Consider the following 23,905-nt stretch of genomic DNA (forward strand, 5'->3'; position numbering starts at 1 on the left):
AGTGTAGACTGCACTTGCCAGCTGTTTTATGTAAGCTGTATACTTCTTCAAATTGTAAGGGAGTTCCTTAACATTGTCTAGAAATTTCAAATACTTCAAATGGCAGTGGAATTATCTCCAAGTTTTATGGCAGTAACAAGAGTTTGTCCTCTATATCGCCTGGGAGTTTCAAAACATATCGAGTTGTTGAGTTCATAACTGTTGTTTGTAGTAAAGGAATCAAAGAGTTGCTGAAGTCCAGGGCTTCTCTTTTATTTATATCTGCCTTTTATCCCATGACAACAAAATGTTACCGAGGCAAGGAAGGACAATGCCCCTCCGTCATCACCACATAGCTGTAACTTCCCTTCTCCCCACCTTTTGCATGCTCTCAAGCACAGATAGTCTGGCTGCATACACAAAAATGCTAACAGAATGCTAGGTGACATGATTTTTATTTAACTAATTCAGATATGCACAACACCTGTTTTACAGCTTTGCCTAGTTGACTTCCTCGGCACATTTTCCTATAACATCTTCAATAGACATGCACGCTGCCAGTGCCAATTATTTCGCAGCCATCACATGAGAGGCCGATGACGAATGTACTTGTGGTACCAGAGAAACGTAGTGGCAGCACTCAGTGAGTACCTATAACAGGAGGAATGTTTTGTGTGGTTAGTTACTGCTTCTGAAGAGCGAAAAACATATTTCGAGACAACATACAAGAAAAAAAAAGAGAAAGCCCAGAGCTCCACACAGCATGCAACTTGTGATGTAAGTCACTATTGAATGTTCCTCAAGAAGTACAATGCAGAAAGCATGGCTGCCTAACTGTAAACAAAAGTGAATACACATGAGACTTGCAAGAACCTTCGAAGGCCATGAATAATATAACAATGACATTCCAATTCTATTCTTCATTGGCTTGCACATCATCATGGCGATGTTATCCTCAACAGTGACCATTTGCCACAATGAAAATGAACAGTAATGAAAATGAACCAGACGTACACTCTTGCTGCAGTGTTGTAGCTGTTCATCTGTCATTCATTTATCCCTTTCATGAAGCTGAGAATAAAAATTTAATCATATATACATTTAGCTTTGTGCGTAGAGCATTTTATAAGTGCTTCTTCCACCCAACTACCATAATACAAAAGAAAGCAATAACAACTGCTGCACATTAATATAGAAAACAAATAGGAGGGTGGGATATGCATATGTGCTGTGTGTTCTATACCCTAGAGATGCAGAATGAAGGCAGGACGTTTCTGCCTATAGCAGTTCACAAGCAATACAACTGAGGGTTCGACAAATTAAGCACAACAATTTATAAGTGCTGATTATTTTACTATGAAAGGTAGCACCTACTGGAACCGCCTTTCTGTTTCTGTCATCTACTTCAACTACCGTTTTCAAGACACCCATCGTCAGTGAATTTTGTAATTGTGCTACACTGTAATCCATTGATTTTTCATTTGTTTGCATTTCTATATTATCCACTCCTCTCTGCAATGCGAAGGACTTGAGTGAGAATTAATGAATAAATCAGTATACTCAAGTACTTTCAGAGTACAATAGCAAAGTATGAAATATTTACCAAGTGATAATGTATGAGACATGTTCATTTCGAAGAGTCACATTTGTTTGACCTCCAGTGGGTCCTCCTTCCACAGTGCTATCTGAAAAAGTGTATAACAAAGCATGAAAGAATAGAAAGAAAAAGAAAGAAAATTGTGCAGGAAAAAAAAGAAAAGGCATGTGAAAAGAGGAGTACAAGATGAAAAAAAGAAAAATAGGTACAGTAGACTTCCGTAAATTTGACTCCAGTTAATTCGATCACGACCAAAGGTCCCGGCTGGTGCCTAAGCATTTTTACGGGTGCAAACGTGCGTTATTTCTATCTCAAAATTGGCATTCACCAGATGATTCGAACTTAACCAGTAAGCACGTACGCGCCTGACCCCTATAGTTACCCCAATAACGACCCCTTTAGTGGCAGCGTCCGCCTCGGCGGAGCTTTGGGAACAGTGAATGCGTTGAATGCACACTATCTTCTGTCGAAAACGCCTATTTTCGGACCGCCCTAGGAAGATTCTCAAGCAATAACGGTAGCGCACAATGTCTCCATCACGGTATTTACCGGATTCTCAACCGCGCCTTTTGTTTTCCAAGGAAATTGGGGCGAAAATTGCCTGCGTAGTGCCATCGGATACAAAACCAAAATTACCTTCACGGCGTTCATACGCTTTACCGCATAACACGGTCGTGTAGCGGCGAAGCTAACTTTAAAGCCATCAGTGAAAAAAAAAAAAAAAAAAACACGGACGTGGGACAAGCGCTGTCCTGTGTTCTTCCCGTGTCTGTGTTCTGTACTGGATTCGTACTAACTAGCTTGCATTCCTACCCTTTTAAGTTTACTTTAATAATCGTGCGGCGAAGCTCGCTTTAGGAAACTGGTTGACTAAAGAGAAAAATTATTTCTTCCGTATCAGTAAACTACTCTCTACAATATCAAAAACACCACTCTTACCCCGATAGGACACTTGGTGAGCCAGAAAAAGCGGAATAACAAAATAAAGGTGGCGACGCCTCTTTGAATTTCCCGCACCAGCTCACTATGACATCACGGGTTTAAATTTGAATGAGCCTTGAGGGCCTAGTTAATCATCTTTCTACATCATATTTTTGTTGTCACAGATTGGTTAAAATCGCCGAAGCGGTGCCGATCCTTTGACGGCTACCTGACGTGAGAAGTCGCATTCTTATTTAGAGGAATCGTCGGTCAGTTACTTGATTACATTGATTAGGTGGAGTGAAACATGAGGCACCGTCGTTTATTTGGTTGTTTGTTTTTTTGCTCCTTGGAGTCGATGCACCCCGCATGCGAATGCCCTTTCTGTCCGTTTTGAATAGGTAATTGAATGGATGGATGAATGGATGCAAAACTTTAATAAGGTCCTGAGGTACGCGACTCAGCGCGCTGCGGGCCGCTCCCACGTTCGGACAGTCAGGCCTTGCCCGACCGCGTAATTGAAGTGGAAAATCTATAATCTACATGTCTGTTTTCTAGCTTAAATTACGTCTTGCCGGGTAATTAAGTCGTTACTCGCTTGTATTTCATTTCAGTACTTCCTCGGAATAGGTAATATGTATATTCTCACTAGCATATAATTGTGCGGTATGCGTCCAGAAGCGGCACATGGCCTCTGCGTTACGCCATATAGGGGGGCATCGGATAAATTTGGAGAAAAGGAGGAATTGATTTCTCTTTTTTTAGGGGTTAGGGGGGTGGCGAGGCTGAGTGGGTAAAACCCAAATATGAATACGGCACAGGAACCCTTGCCTTGAACAAGCGATGCTGTTGCCGTCATGGGGAAGTGGCCGGTCCGTGTGTTGGACGAACGTGGCCACGATAATTAAACCGGTGGTCATGAAGCCGGCCCGGTGTCGTCTGCCGACAGCATGCCGGTGGTCGGCCAATGGGTTCGACATTTGTAAAAGCCAAGCCCGGCCCAAGCCAGATTGCTATGTTCGGGCCAGTCTACATTTTAACTGACCATGGGCGTCAGCCGGATCTACCGCCGAGCCCCCCCCCCTCGCCCCCTTTTTTTTTGGCTAAGGTCATGCTACTCCATTTTAGCTTAATATGGTGATGTGGTGCAGCCAACGGCTGCTCAAGTGTGTGACTGGCCGCTCACAAGTTAAATAATCTGGGATTACTCGTCAAATCGAAAGACACCAGAGGCGTTTCTATTAAACGCATTTCTATCGACTTGCATGATGAATTGCATTTTGTTCAATTGTCGGTTGCCGGGGCACTTCGGCGACAAAAACACTGTAACAGTGCAGGATTTTATTTCCCCGGTGCACTTTCGGAAACTGGCCATGTCGCGGGTACCGGAAAAAGAAAGACGACGCATTGTAGATCTGTGCCTACAAAACTATTCTCAACGGGTTATATCGTAGATGACAAAAAGGCCACTGAAAACTGTGAATGGAATAGTCCAGGCTTACAAGAAGGATGGAAGAATTGCGGATGCTCCCCGTAAAGCCCGGCAAACAGTGACCAATGAAGCTGAATACATGACCATTGTTGCGGCGGCTGCTGAAAACCCGACCTTTATCGCTCGGGAAATTAAGAACAGCCTCTGGCTGGGTGACGTCTCTGACACGACTATCAAGCGTCGCCTCTACGCCCCAGCCTAATAAAGAGAGCGAAAAAATGACTGTATTTTTACCCTCATCACTTATAAAAACATGCTAAGTGATTTTTGTGGTGATAAGCTTGTTGTATACTTCTTCGAAATCTTCGAACAGCTTGTTGCAACTTCAATGGCTTATATCTAACGTAGCTCCGAATTATCCACCTGTACCGGCGCTTGGTTACAGCGCACATGGGTTAGGCAGAAATTAACGACTTTTGTCTATAGTCAATCTATAGACTGAATGTAAACCTGAAGCAATAATACTTTTACAGTATTGATGATAGAGTGTATAAGCGCGACAGAACTCTATCACAAGCTCACTAACTCTGCACTCTATCATGCATTCTAACCAACTCGCCCGCCAACGTGTTTTAACCAAATTTACAGTATCGGCTGTTTTCTAGTTCATCTCACGCCTTACCACAATCAGTATACGCGCTGTTCGCTCAACCTAACATGACCTTTGGTGACGTCCCACCCTATGGCCTTCATCGGCGGTAATAAATGGAGACTGTATCGGATTTTGTCTACAGGTAATCTATAGGGCGGAATTAGTCAAAAAGAAACAAGCATCGTATCGACTTTTTTCTATAGACCGACTATAGAATGGGAGTAGACAAAAAGGTATAGAAAGATTATCAACTTTTGTCTGCAGACAATCTATAAACTGCGAGTAGACAAAAATAAATAGAGGCTATATTGTCTTTCGTCTATAGGTAGTCTATAAAAGGGAAGTAGACAAAAAGAAACAAACGTCTTAACAACTTCCTTCCATAGACCGTGTATAGAATGCGAGTGGACAAAACAGAATAGAAACCTTATCGACTTTCGTCCATATACATTCTGTAGACTTTGTATCAACAAAATACCAAATCACTAGAAAGCCAAGGTCGTCTATAAAAAGTCTATAAACTTTCTACAGAGAGTATAAACTCATTTTTGTAAGGGAAAGGTCAGTAGGACGCCTCGCATTGGGCGCTCACGGGAAGACTACAAATAAAGCTGTGCAGGGAGATATGAACTAGCCAAGCTTTGAAGTGATAGAAGCCCACAGTAAAATGGATTATGCGGAGCGACTGATGACTATGCGATAAAGTAAATGGTTGGAAGACTTTTCACGTATGTGTGCAGGAAGAACATTGATTCACCGTGGAGGAAAATAGCTAGCAAGCTTACCAGCAAGTATGCAACCTGTATGGTGAATAACATGGCAACAAAGAACATCAAGCAGAAAGTCAAATAGGCTAAGATAATCTCATGGGTGGCGGCAATGGAAAAGAAACCTGCCATGAGTAAGAACTTAAGAGGAAAAAACGAAATCAGGATAGGAACAATTAATAACTCAAAGGGAAGCTCATTGCTTTTCGAAGCGAGATCAGGATGCCTTAGAACAGGCACTTATAAAGCGAGATATAAGTAAGAAGAAGAAGCATTTGCTTCCTGCGGTATAAAGCTATAGGGAAGCGATGCAGCATTCTTTATTAGAATGTGAAGATATATGCCCAGCGGTCGATTTTGGAATATCTGGCCTCCATGAAGCTCTTGGGTTCAGCGAGAACAGGGCGAAAGTAAACATGTCCGTAGTAAATATTAGTACGCAGCGATTGAAAGATTGGTGGAAGAACAGTAGGGATACGACTAACAACGGGCGCATGCATAAACAAAGTTCACAATAGGGGTTCAGAAAGTTTCGTTATGGGAATTCATCGTGGAAGTTTTTTTTTCCTTTTTTTCTTTTTAACATAGGTAGGACATAAGCCAATATAATAACAAGAGCTTGGTGCAGCAACACACTGCCCCGTTCCAAAGGGGACGCTCATAGCATCCATCCATCCATACAGCCATCCATCGCGGTCGCCACCACCACGGCAGCGTTTCGTAGCTTCCGCGTACGGCACGAGCTGGGCTTGCTTTCCTATGCGACAAAAATGCAGGTGCTGGGCTGTGGAGGTCGCGTGCTTCGCTGTGATAGAGTAAACATTACAATCCTCCATAGCCTGAAGAGAGCGCTTGGAGCTGGCGTCTCAACAGCGTGCTGGCCACGTGTGCAGAAGGAGCAGGCAAACTCAAGCGCCAGCAAAATGGCTCCGTAGCGTGCATTCAGTGTCAAGGACACCCAGGCCCGAAAGAAGCTTCGCGCGGAACAGAAGCCTCTTCGCTACGCATGGAAACGTGGTGCAGATCGAGAATGTGTGTATACAATGTGTACATACAATGATAAACTTTATTACGTACAGCCTCATAATTCAATTAGACTTAACACTTCTGTCACGTCAATAAAGCAAACAGCATACTAAGCTAAGCTTACCTCGATTCCCACAGTGCGTGGGATCCGCCAAATTCTTACAGTGAAGCATGCTTATGGCTAAGGTACCGTGCGTTTTTGTTCTGCATGTACGCTCATCCCGGAGAGGGTGCAATACCGGGCCGACCCGCGGCGCAGGTGAAGCAGGCTTCAAGAACTCCGCCAACATGCAAAAATAAACTTAGCACATTTGGTCCAAAGAAAACCCGTATCAGATATTAAGCTAATAAGAAGAGATACTCCACTTTGACCGGCGTCAGCCATGTGTGCGTTCGCACCGCCCTCTCTTTGTCGTCGTTCCAAGCGCTTGCGCATCTTCTTCCCTTTCCCTCCGCTGTGCCGTAGTGGCGGTCCCGTCGAAACGTCCCCTGTGTCTGGTTTCCTCCGGCTCCTCGGGGCGGCAATCACGGCGAACCAGTTGGTACACCTTTGTGCGAAATTCTATGTCAACTCTGTGTTGTGTGCTAAAGATTCTGATGCTGAGACTATTTTTTGGCTTTGGAAATTTTGCTGCCGCCCGTGTTTAGGAGAATGATCCGGGCGCGCAGCAGCAGCAGTAGGTGTGAACAAACACACCCACCGCTGCGGAGTCTTCTTCTCGCTCATCGACGCATCTGCTCTCGCCTTTGGCCACTTGCTCACGCAACAAAATTGATGGTGTGCGGAACCGACCATTGTTCGCAGACCTCGCGCTTGCCGCGTGGTGGCCGCATCTTGCTCAGCTATTTGGAGCACGCGCTCTGGAACGCTATCTGACGCTTCGTGAACAGATTCTGACACTCGCGCAACAGTTTGAGAGAGGCGATGAAGTAATTTTTAGATGTGCCGCGGAGATGGGAGCGCCTTACGTATAAGGAGACAAACGTCTGTCTGTCTTTAGGCTAATATCGAAATGCAAGCGAATTAGAGCAGCGACGATGACGAGAGAGATGCGGTGCTGCTGCCACAACGACAGTCAGAAATTCCTGCAACCACGGTCAAATGCCGTCACTGCAGTGCGGATACGTACGGCACCCAGCATTCCAAACCTCCCCCTGGCCATTTCCCGGCAGTGAATTTCGGTCTCCGCCAAGACTATGAGACGCACGAGCGAAATGAGAGGGCGAGGAGGAGAGGCAGCAACGGCTGCCGAGGGGCTTTCATTGGCGTTTGTTTTTTAAAGGACCCTTAACCAGGCCCCATAGCAAATTTGGGTTATACGCTGGACATTGTTACGTGTCCTCTAGGGAGCGTTCGGCCGCAAAAAGTTTTGAAATCGGCTCATCAATAGCCGAGATAGAAATATTTCAGTGCGGCGAATCCCTGATTTCAGCAGGCGGGCTCCACTGCCAAGCACAGCACACAAGAAGGAATACAGACAGGAAGCGCCTTGTCCTGTCTGTATTCCTTCGTGTGTGCCGTCACTATTGGCGCGTCACCTATTGAAAGCTATGCACCAACTAGCTCCCCAACGTGTTTTACTGCAAGCAAGACGCTCTCTCCACTCGCCCCGTCAGCCTACGCAAGCGAAACTCCTTACCTGCGTTCTCCCATACCCGACCTCGAGGATCGCGTGAGGCATACGCCACAGGCTCCGCCTTCTTTTTTTTCCTTTTTTTTGCTTCTCGCGTTTTCATTTTTCGGGGTACGTACTTCCGCCGACGGCGTCGCGAAGCGAGCTGTTGTCTCGTTCGCGCAGCGCACCATTTAGCGGGCCGTGCACAAGGAAACATGACTAGCGGTATAATTCAGTGCTACACGAATACTGAGGCAGAACTAGCGGATCACAGAGCACGATCACGCGCTGGAACAGGGTAGAAAATGGCATAGTTTCGGTACCGGCGCACGTGACCGCACGACCGTGGGAACAAGCAGTCGAAGCGGAAGTACATCTCTCTTGCTTCGGTGCGAAGTAAATAAAAAAAACACGCAGACACTGCGTTTGGGTGTTTTATTATTTCTCTAAACTTCAATTCGTCAAGTGAAGCAATAGATCGCACAGATAACAGATGTTGTCTTGAATAATTCTCGAAGTCACGTGTCACCACGAGCGACGTCACACTGCGGACACGATTACGTAGGCGCAGGGGCACGATTACGTCACCGTCCGGCTTGGAGCGCGGCGACCGCGTGTGAAGAGGGAAACGGCGTTCGGATTGAAATTTCAGATCTTTCCGCGGTGCGTAGCGATGTAATACTTTGCAGACACGATTGTTGTCGCGCAATGTATGCTCTGCGCTTGTCAGCTCAAAATGGTCAGACGCGGTGAGGCACCCTTTAAGGCGAAAGCCTTAGGTGTCTATGTTGGCGAAACTGCGCAGTGACGAAAAATGGCCGACGTCTGAAAGAGTAAAAAGATTTAAGAAATTGCGTGGATTGACGGCACATTTCTCAGGTAGATGCCCGTAAACAAAGTAAATTCGTGGTTTTGAACAGAACGTTGAGTACATTTTGGTCTCGGCGGGAATCGATCCGGGGCCTTCGGGAGCGAGACGAGCACGCTTCCATTAAGTCATGGCAGCTCCACGGCTGTTGCTTGCTTGAGGTGTGCCTACTGCGAGCCAGACTGCACCCGTCACGTCACAGCCTTCTCGCTGACTAGTGCGTGCGTCATTGGGCGGCACACGTGACGGCGCGGAGGAGGTGGCGCCACGTCATGAGTGTATAAAATGATCAAAAATAACGTACAGCGCAAAGGACAAGGACAGCGAAAGACGACATACACAGCGCTGACTTTCAACAATATTTTATTGCGTTGCCACATCGTGTGTATATATACAAGAAGAGGCATGCGCAGAAAATGTACGACATTCACATGAGGTGTTCCAACAGCAAGTCATTGAACTAAGAACGTGGTCACCTGAAAAAATATAAAAATTAAGCATTACAATTTCTATCTGTTTAGAAACGCGACTTCACCAGGGGTCAGCGCGATTGAGGGTGCACTAACGCAAATACTGCCAAGTTTTCTGACGAAATCAGTTTCCACAATTTCCCGGGTGAGCTGTGAGCAGTGTCTCGCTAAATCTTGCGTATCTTCAAAGAATGGCACGCAGCCGCAGTCCCGGCAATTGATGCCCATGTGGCCTTGTACAGTGCTGCGGATGTTGTTACAATGCTCTCTTTGTCGATCGTTTAAGCACCTGCCCGTCTGTCCTACATATTTACTGCCGCAAGACAGGGGAATTTGGTAGACTACATTAGTTGTGCACGTCACAAACCGTTTTCTGTGCCCGACAGAACAACAACTCTGATGCGATTTTGGCGGGTTTACACGCTTACAGAGCTTTGCCAATTTTTCCGGGGCTGAGAAAACGACTGCGATTCCTGCACGCTGCCCAATTTTCTTTAGCCTATGGGATACATCATGCACATATGGCAGCACTGCAAACCTGCGTCTTTCAGCCCGCTGGTTCCCTGATTGAGCAGGATCATCACGTTTTGTGCGCCTCAGAAGCTGTTCAGCTATGGCTGAAATTAAGGCCAAAGGGTAACCAGCCCAAGAAAGGCGATCAACCTGAGCAGCAAGACTTTGGTGCATCTGGTGTGGGCACGATTTATTGAGGCTGTTAACGAGACATAACTTTATAATACCTCGTTTAACGAGTTTTGAGTGTGCGGAGTTAAAGGGCAAGAGTGGCTTCTTACTTCTCGGTTCGAAGCACCAGCACACATGTTTGTTAGCAAGGCTCAGCCTGAGATCTACAAAGCGCAAGGAAAGATTGATGGGGACCTCATGCGTAAGTTCTAGAGGCTCCAGGTCTTTCTTAAAGATCTCCAAGACTTCAGAAACAGGAGGCTCAAAAGCGGGATTAGTGCAATCAATAAATATCAGGTAGTCGTCCACAAACGTGCACACCTTGACAACAGGGGACGCGGCTAGGTGACGATGAATATTGCGATCATGATGAGCTAGGTAAATATCACTTAGTACGGGCGCGAGACATGATCCAATACAAACACCATTCCTTTGTATGTAATTTTGTTCATTCCATAAGATGTAAGTTGATTTCAAGTAGAAGGTGAGCAATTCAAGAAAGCCGCTAACAGAAACACCTGCAGCATTCTGAAAGCCAACTGATCCAAAGTCATCAATGCATTTTTGTACAACCAGAAGCAACTTGTCATGCGGAAGTGAATAGTACAGATCTTTAACGTCGATCGAGAACATCTTGAGTCCCTTTTCATTCTCTTTTAAAAAACTAATAACTTCACCAGAATGTGTAACGAGAAAAGGATCGTCAATGATTAGAAGGTTTAGGTTCTCTTGCAAAAACAAGCCTACAGCTTTCTGCCAAGTCGCTGCTTCAGTTACGATAACCCGTTGACGTTCACGTATAATCCATCGCGTCACGCACCGCCGGCTATTCACCATTCTATCTCTTATATGGCCGAGAACCCGTGCTGCCCTTGGACACTTTGCTGCCCTCGGCCACACGTTCAGCCACTGAATACGCCCGCGACGCGATCGCACACGCAGACCGCACATGCTGACCACGCACGCCAGCTCGCCCGCAACCGTCTCGAGGCCTCACAAGAGCTTCAGAGACGCCCCTATGATTGCCACCATCGCGACGTGTACTTTTCTGCGTGTTCTCTGGTGCTTCTCTGGTCACCCATTCAACGTGTAAGCCTTTCTGAAAAGCTGCTGTCGCGCTACACTGGCCCATACCGTGTGGTGCGACAAGTGACCGATGTCACGTATGAAATCATCTCCGTCGACCTCTCAGCGTCATCGTCAGCTGCAAGCGACATCATTCACGTGGCGAGACTAAAACCATACCCCACACCTTTCACCACGGATGTGCAGATAAAACACCGGCACGGTGCTTCTACTGCCGGTGGTGATGATAGGGAACAGACACCACAGTGTGGCTGCACTGAGCAGTAAGAAGACCACGTGTGCCCGATTGATATAGCCTCGCCATTTTGGCCTCCGTTAGCTCCCCTGTAAATAAATTGTAAATAGCATTGGGCATCAGCTACATGTAACAATATAGTAGAAGCGAGAACAAGAGCGCGTTATAAAATCATGTAAACGACAAACCGACACTATGCCCGAGTCGCCTATACGCTACATGCAGCCTCTTCGCGCTACGAAATGCCCTCACCTAATCATGAGTTATTGACGGAAAACACCTTTGCTAAAACTTACCGTTCTGTGCAGTTGACGTGTGATACGACAAAGAAGACACGCATACAGAGACACCAAGGTACAGGCAGACCCAGCACACCGCGCTGCAACAAGCGTTTACGTGTCTGGCGCATTCATTGAGAATTGAAATTGACGCGGTAAGATGGCACACCGCCTTTCACCGCCGTTACTGTCATTGCACATGCACAGACGCTCAGGGAGGCGAGGTTGAGCGTGCTCTGAGAAGTCCGCGTTTTCCTTTTTCATTTTGTTTTGTCTCTCTCTCTCTCTCTCTGCGCGCCATGCGCGCGGAACGGGTTGTTTTCTTTTCCAATTTTCACTTTCTTTTTATGAATGAACGAAATGCGTTGGCACGTTGTATCACAAACACTGTGGGCTATCGTGTGGAACTGGAACGCTCACATGGTTGAATGCGCTGTTTGTAAAAGCCGTAATAGGGCCCTTCAGGCGCTTGCATTATCGCCAGTGATGATGAGTAATACAGCGCATTTGTAGCATATCTTCCAGTGTACCGCCCAATGTGATGCCCGCACGTACGTTAGCGCAAATTTTCCGTTCCGATGATAGGTCAAAGCAATCAGTGCAGCAATGAGGTACTCATGTGCGTGGCCGCGCCGGCATACCGCCTTCGAAGTATTGGTTGGGCTGAGATGATTTTGCACATACTTTAAGTGAATAAGAAACTTCGATGAGTATAGTGCAGGATATCAGTGAATGAAAAACCAACCGATGTTAGGGATGCAGCCGAGATATGAGGACAATGTGAAAGGTATCTGAGAACGCGCACACCCCATACGCGACATCGGTTCATCGCACACTCACAAAAGTCTGCGTTGTCAGCTACAAACATTACGAGTCTCTGTGCTGATAGCTTGACGCCTGTTTGGAATCCACTTGTAGCTAAAGTTGGCGTTTATAACATCTATTATCACGATTGCATCGGCGTTTTGTTTTCTTTATTCTACTGCCGCAAAAGTCATGCTATAACTGTGAAGACTGTCTTGGGATTGCCCAGAGCGACTACGTAGATCGTATCATGTGGTCAACAAATGTGGAGGTATACACTATGTGTGTACTAAAGACTAAAATATAGGCTCTAAAACAATCTCAGCAGTGTAAACTTCAATGGCTTATATCTAACGTAGCTCCGTATTATCCACCTGTACCTGCACTTGTTAAAAGCGTACATGGGTTGGGCAGAGATTAACGACCTTTGTCTATAGTCAATCTATAGACTGCATGTAAACCTGAAGCAATAATACTTTTAAAGTATTGATGATAGAGTGTATAAGCGCGACAGAACTCTATCACAAGCTCACTAACTCTACACTCTATCATGGATTCTAACCAACTAGCCCGCCAACGTGTTTTAACCAAGTTTACAGTATCGGCTGTTTTCTAGTTCATCTCACGCCTTACTACAATCAGTATACGGGCTGTTCGCTCAACCTAACATGACCTTTGGTGACGTCCCACCCTATGGCCTTCATCGGCGGTAATAAATGGAGACTGTATCGAATTTTGTCTACAGGTAATCTATAGGGCGGAAGTAGTCAAAAAGAAACAAGCATCATATCGACTTTTTTCTATAGACCGACTATAGAATGGGAGTAGACAAAAAGGTATAGAAAGCTTATCAACTTTTGTCTGTAGAGAATATCTAAACTGCGAGTAGACAAAAATAAATAGAGGCTATATTGACTTTCGTCTATAGGTAGTCTATACAGGGGAAGTAGACAAAAAGAAACAAACATCTTAACAACTTCCTTCCATAGACCGTGCATAGAATGCGAGTGGACAAAACAGAATAGAAACCTTATCGACTTTCGTCCATAGACATTCTGTAGACTTTGTATCAACAAAATACCAAATCACTAGAAAGCCAAGGTCGTCTATAAAAAGTCTACTTTCTATAGAGAGTATAAACTCATTTTTGTAAGGGAAAGGTCAGCAGGACGCCTCGCATTGGGCGCTCACGGGAAGACTAGAAATAACCCTTTGCAGGGAGATATGAACTAGCCAAGCTTTGAAGAGATAGAAGCCCACAGTAAAATTGATTATGCGGAGCTACTGATGACTATGCGATAAAGTAAATGGTTGGGAGAGTTTTCACGTACTTGTACAAGAAGAACATTGATTCAAAGTGGAGGAAAATAGCTAGGACGCTTACCAGCAAGTATGCAACCTGTATGGTGAATAACATGCCAACAAAGAACATCAAGCAGAAAGTCAAATAGGCTGAGGTAATCTCATGGGTGGCGGCAATGGAAAAGAAGCCTGCCTTGAGTAACCACTTGAGAGGAAAAAGCGAAATCGGGATAGGAACAATTTATGATAACTCCAAGGGACGCTCATTGCTTTTCGAAGCGAGATCAGGATGCCTTAGAACAGGCACTTATAAAGTGAGATATAAGTAGGAAGAAGAAGCATTTGCTTGCTGCGGTATAAAGCTAGGGAAGCGATGCAGCATTCTTTATTAGAATGTGAAGATATCTGCCCAGCGGTCGATTTTGGAATCTCTGGCCTCCATGAAGCTCTTGGGTTCAGCGAGAACAGGGCGAAAGTAAACATGTCCGCAGTAAATATTAGTACGCAGTGATTGAAAGATTGGTGGAAGAACAGTAGGGATACGACCAACAAAGGACGCATGCATTAACAAAGTTCACAATAGGGGTTCAGAAAGTTGCGTTATGGGAATTCATCGTGGATGTTTTTTTCCTTTTATGTTTTTTAACATAGGTAGGACATTGGGCAATATAATAACAAGAGCTTGGTGCAGCAACACACTGCCCCGTTCCAAAGGGGACGCTCATAGCATCCATCCATCCATCCAGCCATCCATCGCGGTCGCCACCACCACGGCAGCGTTTCGTAGCTACCGCGTACGGCACGAGCTGTGCTTGCTTTCCTATGCGACAAAAATGCAGGTGCTGGGCTGTGGAGGTTGCGTGCTTCGCTGTGATAGAGTAAACATTATAATCCTCCATATCCTGAAGAGAGCGCTTGGAGCGGGCGTCTCAACAGCGTGCTGGCCACGTGTGCAGAAGGAGCAGGCAAACACAAGCGCCAGCAAAATGGCTCCGTAGCGTGCATTCAGTGTCGAGGACAACCAGGCCCGAAAGAAGCTTCGCGCGGAACAGAAGCCTCTTCGCTACGCATGGAAACGTGGTGCAGATCGAGAATGTGTGTATACAATGTGTACATACAATGATAAACTTTATTACGTACAGCCCCATAATTCAATTAACGCTTAACACTTCTGTCACGTCAATTAAAGCAAACAGCGTACTAAGCTAAGCTTACCTCGATTCCCACAGTGCGTGGGATCCGCCAAATTCTTACAGTGAAGCATGCTTATGGCTAAGGCACGGTGCGTTTGTGTTCTGCATGTACGCTCATCCCGGAGAGGGTGAAATACCGGGTCGACCCACGGCGCAGGTGAAGCAGGCTTCAAGAACTCCGCCAACTTGCAAAAATAAACTTAGCACCTTTGGTCCAAATAAAACCCGTATCAAATATTAAGCTAATAAGAAGTGATACTCCACTTTGACCCGCGTCGGCCATGTGCGCGTTCGCACCGCCCTCTCTTTGTCGCCGTTCCAAGCGCTTGCGTAGCTACTTCCATTTCCTTCCGCTGTCCCGTGGTGGCGGTCCCGTCGAAACGTCCCGTGTGTCTAGTTTCCTCCGGCTCCTCGGGGCGGCAATCACGGCGAACGAGTTGGTACACCTTTGTGCGAAATTCTATGTCAACTCTGTGTTGTGTGCTAAACATTCTTATGCTGAGACTGTTTTTTGGCTTTGGAAATTTTGCTGCCGCCCGTGTTTGGGAGAATGATCCGGGCGCGCAGCAGCAGCAGTAGGTGGCAACAAACACCCACCGCTGCGGAGTCTTCTTCTCGCTCATCGACGCATCTGCTCTCGCCTTTGGCCACTTGCTCACGCAACAAAATTGATGGTGTGCGGAACCGACCATTGTCGCAGATCTCGCGCTTGCCGCGTGGTGGCCGCATCTTGCTCAGCTATTTGGAGCACGCGCTCTGGAACGCTATCTAACGCTTCGTGAGTGAGTGAGTGAGTGAGTGAGTGAGTGAGTGAGTGAGTGAGTGAGTGAGTGAGTGAAATAACTTTATTAGGTCCAGAGAAGACGCAGGGGAGACCCCGCGCCACCCGGCTAGTCCCATGGACGTAGGGACCGCCAAGCCGAGCTTGACGGCCCGATCGCGGGCACTCTGGACGGCCAGGGTTTGGTCACTGAGTTCGGGGCTGCCCAGGAGCGCAGCCCACCTATTCTCGCTGAAGGAGGAGCCGATGGCTTCGCACTCCCACAACACATGGTTCAATGTTGCCCTTAGTCCACAGGCAGGGCAGTCCACACTGCGATATTTTTCAGGGTATATGGCATGAAGAACCGCGAGGTTAGGGTACGCACGGGCTTGTAGAAGTCGAAGGGTAACCGCCTGCGCCCTGCATAAGGCGCGGTGCGGGAGGGGGAATACCCGTCTTGACAGATAGTAGTATGTCGTGATTTCATTATACGTAAGCAAGGGTTCCCCGTGGGGCAAGGGGACTGCTGAGGCGGCGCGGTCAGTGAGTCCTCGCGCGGCCTCGTGTGCGCCCTCGTGAGGGTTAGAGGGAGAACCCTCAATCGACCCCAAGTGAGCGGGAAACCAAATAAGAGAATGCGGAGAGATACTTTTGGTGCTTTGGAGAATTCGGAGGGCCTGGGGGGAGATCGTACCGGTTTGGTAAGCCTTAATGGCTGCCTTGGAATCACTATATATTGCCTCTCTGCGACCATTGAGCACAGCCAGCGCGATTGCAACCTGTTCGGCTACCACGGGCCTCGAAGTGCGTACCGTAGCGCAGCAAATGAGCCTTGAATTCGAGTCTACGATGGAGACGGCGAATGCCTCTTGTTGGGCATATGCCGCGGCATCCAAGAAGCTTGCCTCAATGTGGTTATTACGGACACGCTGGAGTAGAGCTGTACCCCTGGCTCGACGTCTGCCGACGTTGTTTGCGGGGTGCATATTGCGGGGAAGGGGCGCGATGTGCAGTTGAGACCTGATGTCGCTGGGAATCCGCACGGCGTCAGGGCACTGGTCGACAGGATTGAGGCCCATCTGGTCGAGTATCTTGCGGCCATCGGGGTGCCGGATAGCCTAAGCAGCTGTGAGTGCTCTTGTGCCTCGATAATCTCTACGAGCGTGTTGTGGACTCCGAGCTTCAACAGGTTTTCGGTGTGGGTGCTTGCAGGTAAGCCGAGGGCAAGCTTAAAGACTTTTCTGATGAGTGAATTGAGCTTGTTCCTCTCTGCAACATGCCATTTATGCATGGCCGCCGAGTATGAAAGGTGGCAGAGAACAAAAGCATGCATAATGCGGATGAGATTGTCTTCCTTCATTCTCCGGTGCCTGTTGGCGATCCTCCGGATGAGACCGAGAGCACTCTCCATCTTGGCGGCGATCTTTCTGAGTGCGGCTCCATCGGCTCCGTTAGACTCTATATACATCCCAATATTCTGAGCGAGTCCACTCTGGGCACCGGAGACCCGTCACCAGTGAATAGCCTTATTTCGCTTTCGGACGCCGGTTTCCAATAACTATGGCCGCCGCCTCTGGGTCTTTTCTTGTAGAGAAGTAGCTCAGATTTTGATGGAGAACATCTGAGCCCAGTGGGGAGGAGGAAGCGCTCGGTCGCAGCGATGGCGCTCTGCATGGCGGCTTCAACATGGCCATCGCTCCCACCGACGCACCAGATGGTGATGTCATCTGCGTAGATGGTATGGTTGATTCCTTGAATCTTCGCCAGCTCCTTAGAAAGCCCGATCATTGCGATGTTAAATAATGTTGGCGAGATGACTGAGCCCTGAGGCGTGCCGCGTGAACCGAGGGTGATTTCTTGCGAAAGCTATCAACAGCGTACTGGCCACGTGTGCAGAAGGAGTAGGCAAATACAAGCGCCAGCAAAATGGCTCCGTACCGTGCATTCAGTGTCGAGGACACCCAGGCCCGAAAGAAGCTTCGCGCGGAACAGAATCCTCTTTGCTACGCATGGAAACGTGGTGCAGATCGAGAATGTGTGTATACTATGTGTACATACAATGATAAACTTTATTACGTACAGCCCCATAATTCAATTAAGGCTTAACACTTCTGCCACGTCAATTAAAGCAAATAGCATACTAAGCTAAGCTTACCTCGATTCCCACAGTGCGTGGGATCCGCCAAATTCTTACAGTGAAGCATGCTTATGGTTAAGGTACCGTGCGTTTTTGTTCTGCATGTACGCTCATCCCGGAGAGGGTGCAATAGCGGGCCGACCCGCGGCGCAGGTGAAGCAGGCTTCAAGAATTCCGCCAACTTGCAAAAATAAACTTAGCACCTTTGGTCCGAATAAAACCCGTATCAGATATTAAGCTAATAAGAAGAGATACTCCACTTTGACCCGCGTCAGCCATGTGTGCGTTCGCACCGCCCTCTCTTTGTCGTCGTTCCAAGCGCTTGCGTATCTGGTTACCTTCCGCTCTGCCGTGGTGGCGGTACCGTCGAAACGTCCCGTGTGTCTAGTTTCCTCCGGCTCCTCGGGGCGGCAATCACGGCGAACGAGTTGGTACACCTTTGTGCGAAATTCTATGTCAACTCTGTGTTGTGTGCTAAACATTGTGATGCTGAGACTATTTTTTGGCTTTGGTAATTTTGCTGCCGCCCGTGTTTAGGAGAATGATCCGGGCGCGCAGCAGCAGCAGTAGGTGTGAACAAACACACCCACCGCTGCGGAGTCTTCTTCTCGCTCATCGACGCATCTGCTCTCGCCTTTGGCCACTTGCTCACGCAACAAAATTGATGGTGTGCGGCACCGCCCATTGTTCGCAGACCTCGCGCTTGCCGCGTGGTGGCCGCATCTCGCTCAGCTATTTGGAGCACGCGCTCTGGAACGCCATCTAACGCTTCGTGAACAGATTCTGACACTCGCGCAACAGTTTGAGAGAGGCGATGAAGTAATTTTTAGATGTGCCGCGGAGATGGGAGCGCCTCGCGTATAAGGAGACAAACGCCTGTCTGTCTTTAGGCTAATATCGAAATGCAAGCGAATTAGAGCAGCGACGATGACGAAAGAGATGCGGTGCTGCTGCCACAACGACAGTCAGAAATTCCTGCAACCACGGTCAAATGCCGTCCCTGCAGTGCGGATACTTACGGCACCCAGCATTCCAAACCTCCCCTGGCCATTTCCCGGCAGTGAATTTCGGTCTCCGCCAAGACTCTGAGACGCACGAGCTAAAGTAGAGGGCGAGGAGGAGAGGCAGCAACGGCTGCCGAGGGGCTTTCATTCGCGTTTGTTCTTTAAAGGACCCTTCACCAGGCCCAATAGCAAATTTTGGTTATACGCTGGACATTGTTACGTGTCCTCTAGGGAGCGTTCTGCCGCAAAAAGTTTTGAAATCGGCTCATCAATAGCCGAGATAGAAATATTTCAGTGCGGCGAATCCCTGATTTCAGCAGGCGGGCTCCACTGCCAAGCACGGCACACAAGAAGGAATACAGGCAGGAAGCGCCTTGTCCTGTCTGTACTCCTTCGTGTGTGCCGTCACTATTGGCGCGTCACCTATTTAAAGCTATGCACCAACTAGCTCCCCAACGTGTTTTACTGCAAGCAAGACGCTCTCTCCACTCGCCCTGTCTAGCCTACGCAAGCGAAATTCCTTACCTGCGTTCTCCCATACCCGACCTCGAGGATCGCGTGAGGCATACGCCACAGGCCCCGCCTTCTTTTTTTTCTTTTTTTTTGCTTCTCGCGTTTTCTTTTTTCGGCTTACGTACTTCCGCCGACGGCATCGCGTAGCGAGGTGTTGTCTCGTTCGCGCAGCGCATGCTTTTGCGCGCTGTGCACAAGGAAACATGACTAGCGGTATAATTCAGTGCTACACGAATACTGAGGCAGAACTAGCGGATCGCAGAGCACGATCACGCGCTGGAACACGGTAGAAAATGGCATAGTTTCGGTACCTGCGCACGTGACCGCACGACCATGGGAACAAGCAGTCGAAGCGGAAGTACATCTCTCTTGCTTCGGTGCGAAGTAAATAAAAAAAAAACACGCAGACATTCTGTTTGGTTGTTTTATTATTTCTCTAAACTTCAATTCGTCAACTGAAGCAACAGATAGCACAGATAACAGATGTCTTGAATAATTCTCGAAGTCACGTGTCACCACGAGCGACGTCACACTGCGGACACGATTACGTAGGCGCAGGCGCACGATTACGTCATCGTCCGGCTTGGAGCGCGGCGGCCGCGAGTGAAGAGGGAAACGGCGTTCGGATTGAAATTTCAGATCTTTCTGCGCTGCGTAGCGATGTAATACTTTGCAGACGCGATTGTTGACGCGCAATGTATGCTCTGCGCTTGTCAGCTCGAAATGGCCAGACGTGGTGAGTCGCCCTTTAAGGCGAAAGCATTAGGTGTCTATGTTGGCGGTGACCTTGGCGAAACTGCGCAGTGACGAAAAATGGCCGACGTCTGAAAGAGTAAAAACATTTAAGAAATTGCGCGGATGGACGGCACATTTCTCAGGGAGATGCCCGTAAACAATGTAAATTCGTGGTTTTGAACAGAACGTTGAGTACATTTTGGTCTCGGCGGGAATCGATCCGGGGCTTCGGGGGGCGAGACGAGCACGCTTCCATTAAGTCATGGCAGCTCCACGTCTGTTGCTTCCTTGAAATGTGCCTAGTCAACATTACCTAGATAGCACATGGCCTTTTCACTCCGATCCATGACGTCATGCTACCTCGCCCGACTGCCATATAATCTAATGGAGACGCTCCCGACTAGGCAACAGTGATTTTGACGTCACCGCTTTCATCACGCCAGCCTTGTCAATTGAAATTTGGGGCCAGGTAGCGTGACGTCATGGATCGGAGTAAACAGACCTTGTGTTATCTAGGTGGTGTTGGCCTAGTGCGAGCCTGATTGCACCCGTCACGTCGCAGCCATCTCGATGACTAGTGCGTGCGTCATTGGGTGGCGCACGTGACGGCGCGGAGGAGGTGGCGCCACGTCATGAGTGTATAAAATGAGCGCGTTGATGACGTTCCGAGGTCTAGAAACGGTACAATGCTTTCGAATTGCCACACGCAAGCAGTCTTAAGTGTCTGTCGAATTTTATGTTTAGTAATTGCTGTCGCGCGAGGTGTTGCGCAGAAAAGCGGGCATGCGCGCTCTGCGCACCCACGTCTCAGGGTCTCATTCGGAGCGGCGGTGGTGTAGGCGCGTGAACGCACCTGCGGCTCACGAGGACGGCCGCGCAAGTACGCCACTGCGGAACGAGCGCGTGCCGCTGCGTCTTAGTGCCACACGTGTACTTTCCTATGCGGCTCGTTATGCCTTGTAATAAGTCTAACCCCGATTGTATAACTTTATGTATTAGCAAATGTGCAGCATGCTTTCGCCTTCTTGGGTTACATGGATGTAACACCTGCCGAACTTTTTGTTTATTTTTATTTCATTTCATTTATTTTTACTTTGTACTGTGTATGCATGTGCTCGAACGTTACCATTATTCGCTTTTTCTAAAATCTGGCAAATAAGTGGGACATCACTTCGTCCACCATTTGAGACGCGTTTTCATCTTTATGTGCTAGTGAGTATTTCTGAGCAACTTTTGTCACTCATGATGCCTTAGTCCGTATATTAGTAAAATGTAGTGGCTGTAGGCACGTGCTTCCAACCTCTCTATCTGATGGCCAGGCTACATATATCGTATCACCCTGCCTTAAAAGTCTTTTTTTTTTGCCTTATAAGTATCATCTTTCAGCGGCGAAAAAAAAAAGAACTGACTGGACAAGCAAGACTGGGAATGAAGTCTGGACAAACATCACATTTCACATGGGGCCTACGCCTCAAAGCTTTTCGTTCGTAATAGACGTACATCGTTGACTGGCCGCTTTCGCTAAAGATATGTTCGCTGTGGCTGTTGGTAGGCATTCCTTTTTAGAACCCGCGATAGCGTACGAGTTGCTTCTTGAGTATGCAGGCCTTGGTCCAGCTTCCTCGAACCATAATTTGTCAGTTTCTGGCAGAAACGGAAGCGTTTACGTAAGGGTTTGCGACTTCTTATCGCTAATTTTAGATGTCGTCCGAAAGCCGGATGCATAGCGAACGGTCGAGCCGCACCCCGTAACGCCTACCATTGCGCGTGCGGGGTGCGAAGAGAACTGGAAGGCAAGGCGTCGAACGGCAGCGCTTTCGAAGAAGGCGGGGATATGAGCCATTGATGATAATAGTTTCTGTGTGGACAAGAAAATTCAGTGATACCCTATCCATTTACAGCTCCGCTGTAAAAATAGTCATGCACTGTAACAACTCGCATAGGAGCAGATGGTGTCCAATCGTTAAGTCGTGCGTATTATTTTAAAGCCGAGCTTTCGTTGCCTCTTCTTCCATCTTTCCGTGTGCTGCTGCTGCTGTGGCGGTCTTGCCCGCGCTCGCCGCGCGGTTTCTTGCAACACCAGCAGTTGGCGCTCACCTGCGGGTGTTTGTAGTGTCCCTTTATAAGCACATACAGGAACACTAGGTCTTTAGGTATCGTTCGCGCGCGCCGCTGGGTTTCTTGCAACAACACAAGATGGCGCTCGCTAGGGGTGCCCTTTATCCCCACTGCTGTTTATGTTGTACTTGGTGAGGATGGAAAGGGCGCTAGAAGGGAGTACTATCGGGTGCAATCTCTAATACAAACAGGCGGGTACAGCAGTAGGGCAGCAGCTTCCAGGTTTGTTTTATGCGGATGACAATGTGTTGCTAGCTAACAAGCAAATTAATATGAAACGTCTGGTTAATATCTGTGGACAGGAAGGCGAGAATTTAGGTCTGAAATTTAGCGTTAAAAAATCAGGCATCATGATTTTCAATGAAAACAGGGAACAGGCAGTGTCAATACAGGGCTACAAGATATTTCACGTAAAATAATATAAATACCTTGATATATGGATAAAGGAAGACAATAGATACATAGAAATACATGAAAAAACCATAACAGTAAATAGGAAGACAAATGCGGCCATAATGAAACACAGAGCGCTATGGGGATATACAATAGGTACGAGGCGCTCCGGGGGAGTGAGTGAGTGAAATAACTTTAATAGGTCCAGAGAAGCCGCAGGGGAGACCCCGCGCCACCCGTCTAGTCCCACGTAGGGACCGCCTAGCTGAGCTTGACGGCCCGATCGCGGGCACTCTGGACGGCCAGGGTATGGTCGTTGAGTTCGGGGTTGCCCAAGAGCGCAGCCCACCTATACTCGCTGAAGGAGGAGCCGATGGCTTCGCACTCCCACAACACATGGTCCAATGTTGCCCTCAGTCCACAGGCAGGGCAGTCCGCACTGCATGGGATACCTTTCAGGGTATATTGCATGAAGAACCGCAAGGTTAGGATACGCACGGGCTTGTAAAAGTCGAAGGGTCACCGCCAGCGCCCTGCATAAGGCGGCGTGCGGGAGGGAGAATGCCGGTCTTGACAGGTAGTAGTGTGCTGTAACCTCATGGAGCGTGAGCAAGGGTTCCTCGCGGGGCAGGGGGACTGCGGAGGCGGCGCGGTCAGTGAGTCCTCGCGTGGCCTCGTGCGCACCCTCGTTAGGGTTAGAAGGAGAGCCCTCAGTCGACCCCAAGTGAGCGGGAAAACAAGTGATAGAATGCGGGGATATACTTTTGGCGCTTTGGAGAATGCGGAGTGCCTGAGGGGAGACCATCCCGGTTTGGTAGGCCTTGATGGCTGCCTTTGAATCGCTATATATTGCCTCTCTGCGACCATCGAGCACAGCCAGCGCGATTGCAACCTGTTCGGCTACCACGGGCCTCGAAGTGCGTACCGTAGCGCAGCAAGTGAGCCTGGAATTGGAGTCGACGATGGAGACGGCGAATGCCTCTTGATGGACATATGGCGCGGCATCCACGAAGCTTGGCTCAATGTGGTTGTTGCGGACATGCTCGAGTAGAGCTGTACCCCTGGCCCGAAGTCTGCCGACGTTGTTTGCAGGGTGCATATTGCGGGAAATGGGCGAGATGTGCAGTTGAGACGTGGTGTCGCTGGGAATCCGCATGGCGTCGGGGCACTGGTCGACAGGGTTGAGTCCCATCTCGTCGAGTATCTTGCGGCCCGCCGGGGTACTGGATAGCCTGAGCAGCTGTGAGCGCTCTTGCGCCTCGATTATTTCTTCGAGCGTGTTGTGGACTCTGAGCTTGAGCAAGTTTTCGGTATGAGTGCTGACAGGTAAGC

At 48.3% G+C, this 23,905-nt stretch overlaps 1 long non-coding RNA gene and 3 pseudogenes across 1 annotated transcript; all 4 read right to left on the minus strand.

Annotated features, from left to right (window-relative positions):
* Positions 1-236: 236 nt before the first annotated feature.
* LOC135896206 (uncharacterized) lies at positions 237-1,668 on the minus strand. The gene is made up of 2 exons (XR_010562632.1): positions 1,583-1,668; positions 237-630 (listed from the first exon to the last, which is right to left on the minus strand). It is a non-coding gene; the product is annotated as an uncharacterized lncRNA (long non-coding RNA).
* A 4,912-nt stretch (positions 1,669-6,580) lies between these two features.
* Positions 6,581-6,759, minus strand: LOC135901137 (U2 spliceosomal RNA; annotated as a pseudogene).
* Positions 6,760-15,014: 8,255 nt separating this feature from the next.
* LOC135901136 (U2 spliceosomal RNA) lies at positions 15,015-15,193 on the minus strand (annotated as a pseudogene).
* Positions 15,194-17,910: 2,717 nt separating this feature from the next.
* LOC135901135 (U2 spliceosomal RNA) lies at positions 17,911-18,089 on the minus strand (annotated as a pseudogene).
* Positions 18,090-23,905: the final 5,816 nt, after the last annotated feature.

The sequence above is a fragment of the Dermacentor albipictus genome, unplaced genomic scaffold, assembly GCF_038994185.2.
Source record: "Dermacentor albipictus isolate Rhodes 1998 colony unplaced genomic scaffold, USDA_Dalb.pri_finalv2 scaffold_17, whole genome shotgun sequence".
NCBI lineage: Eukaryota > Metazoa > Arthropoda > Arachnida > Ixodida > Ixodidae > Dermacentor > Dermacentor albipictus.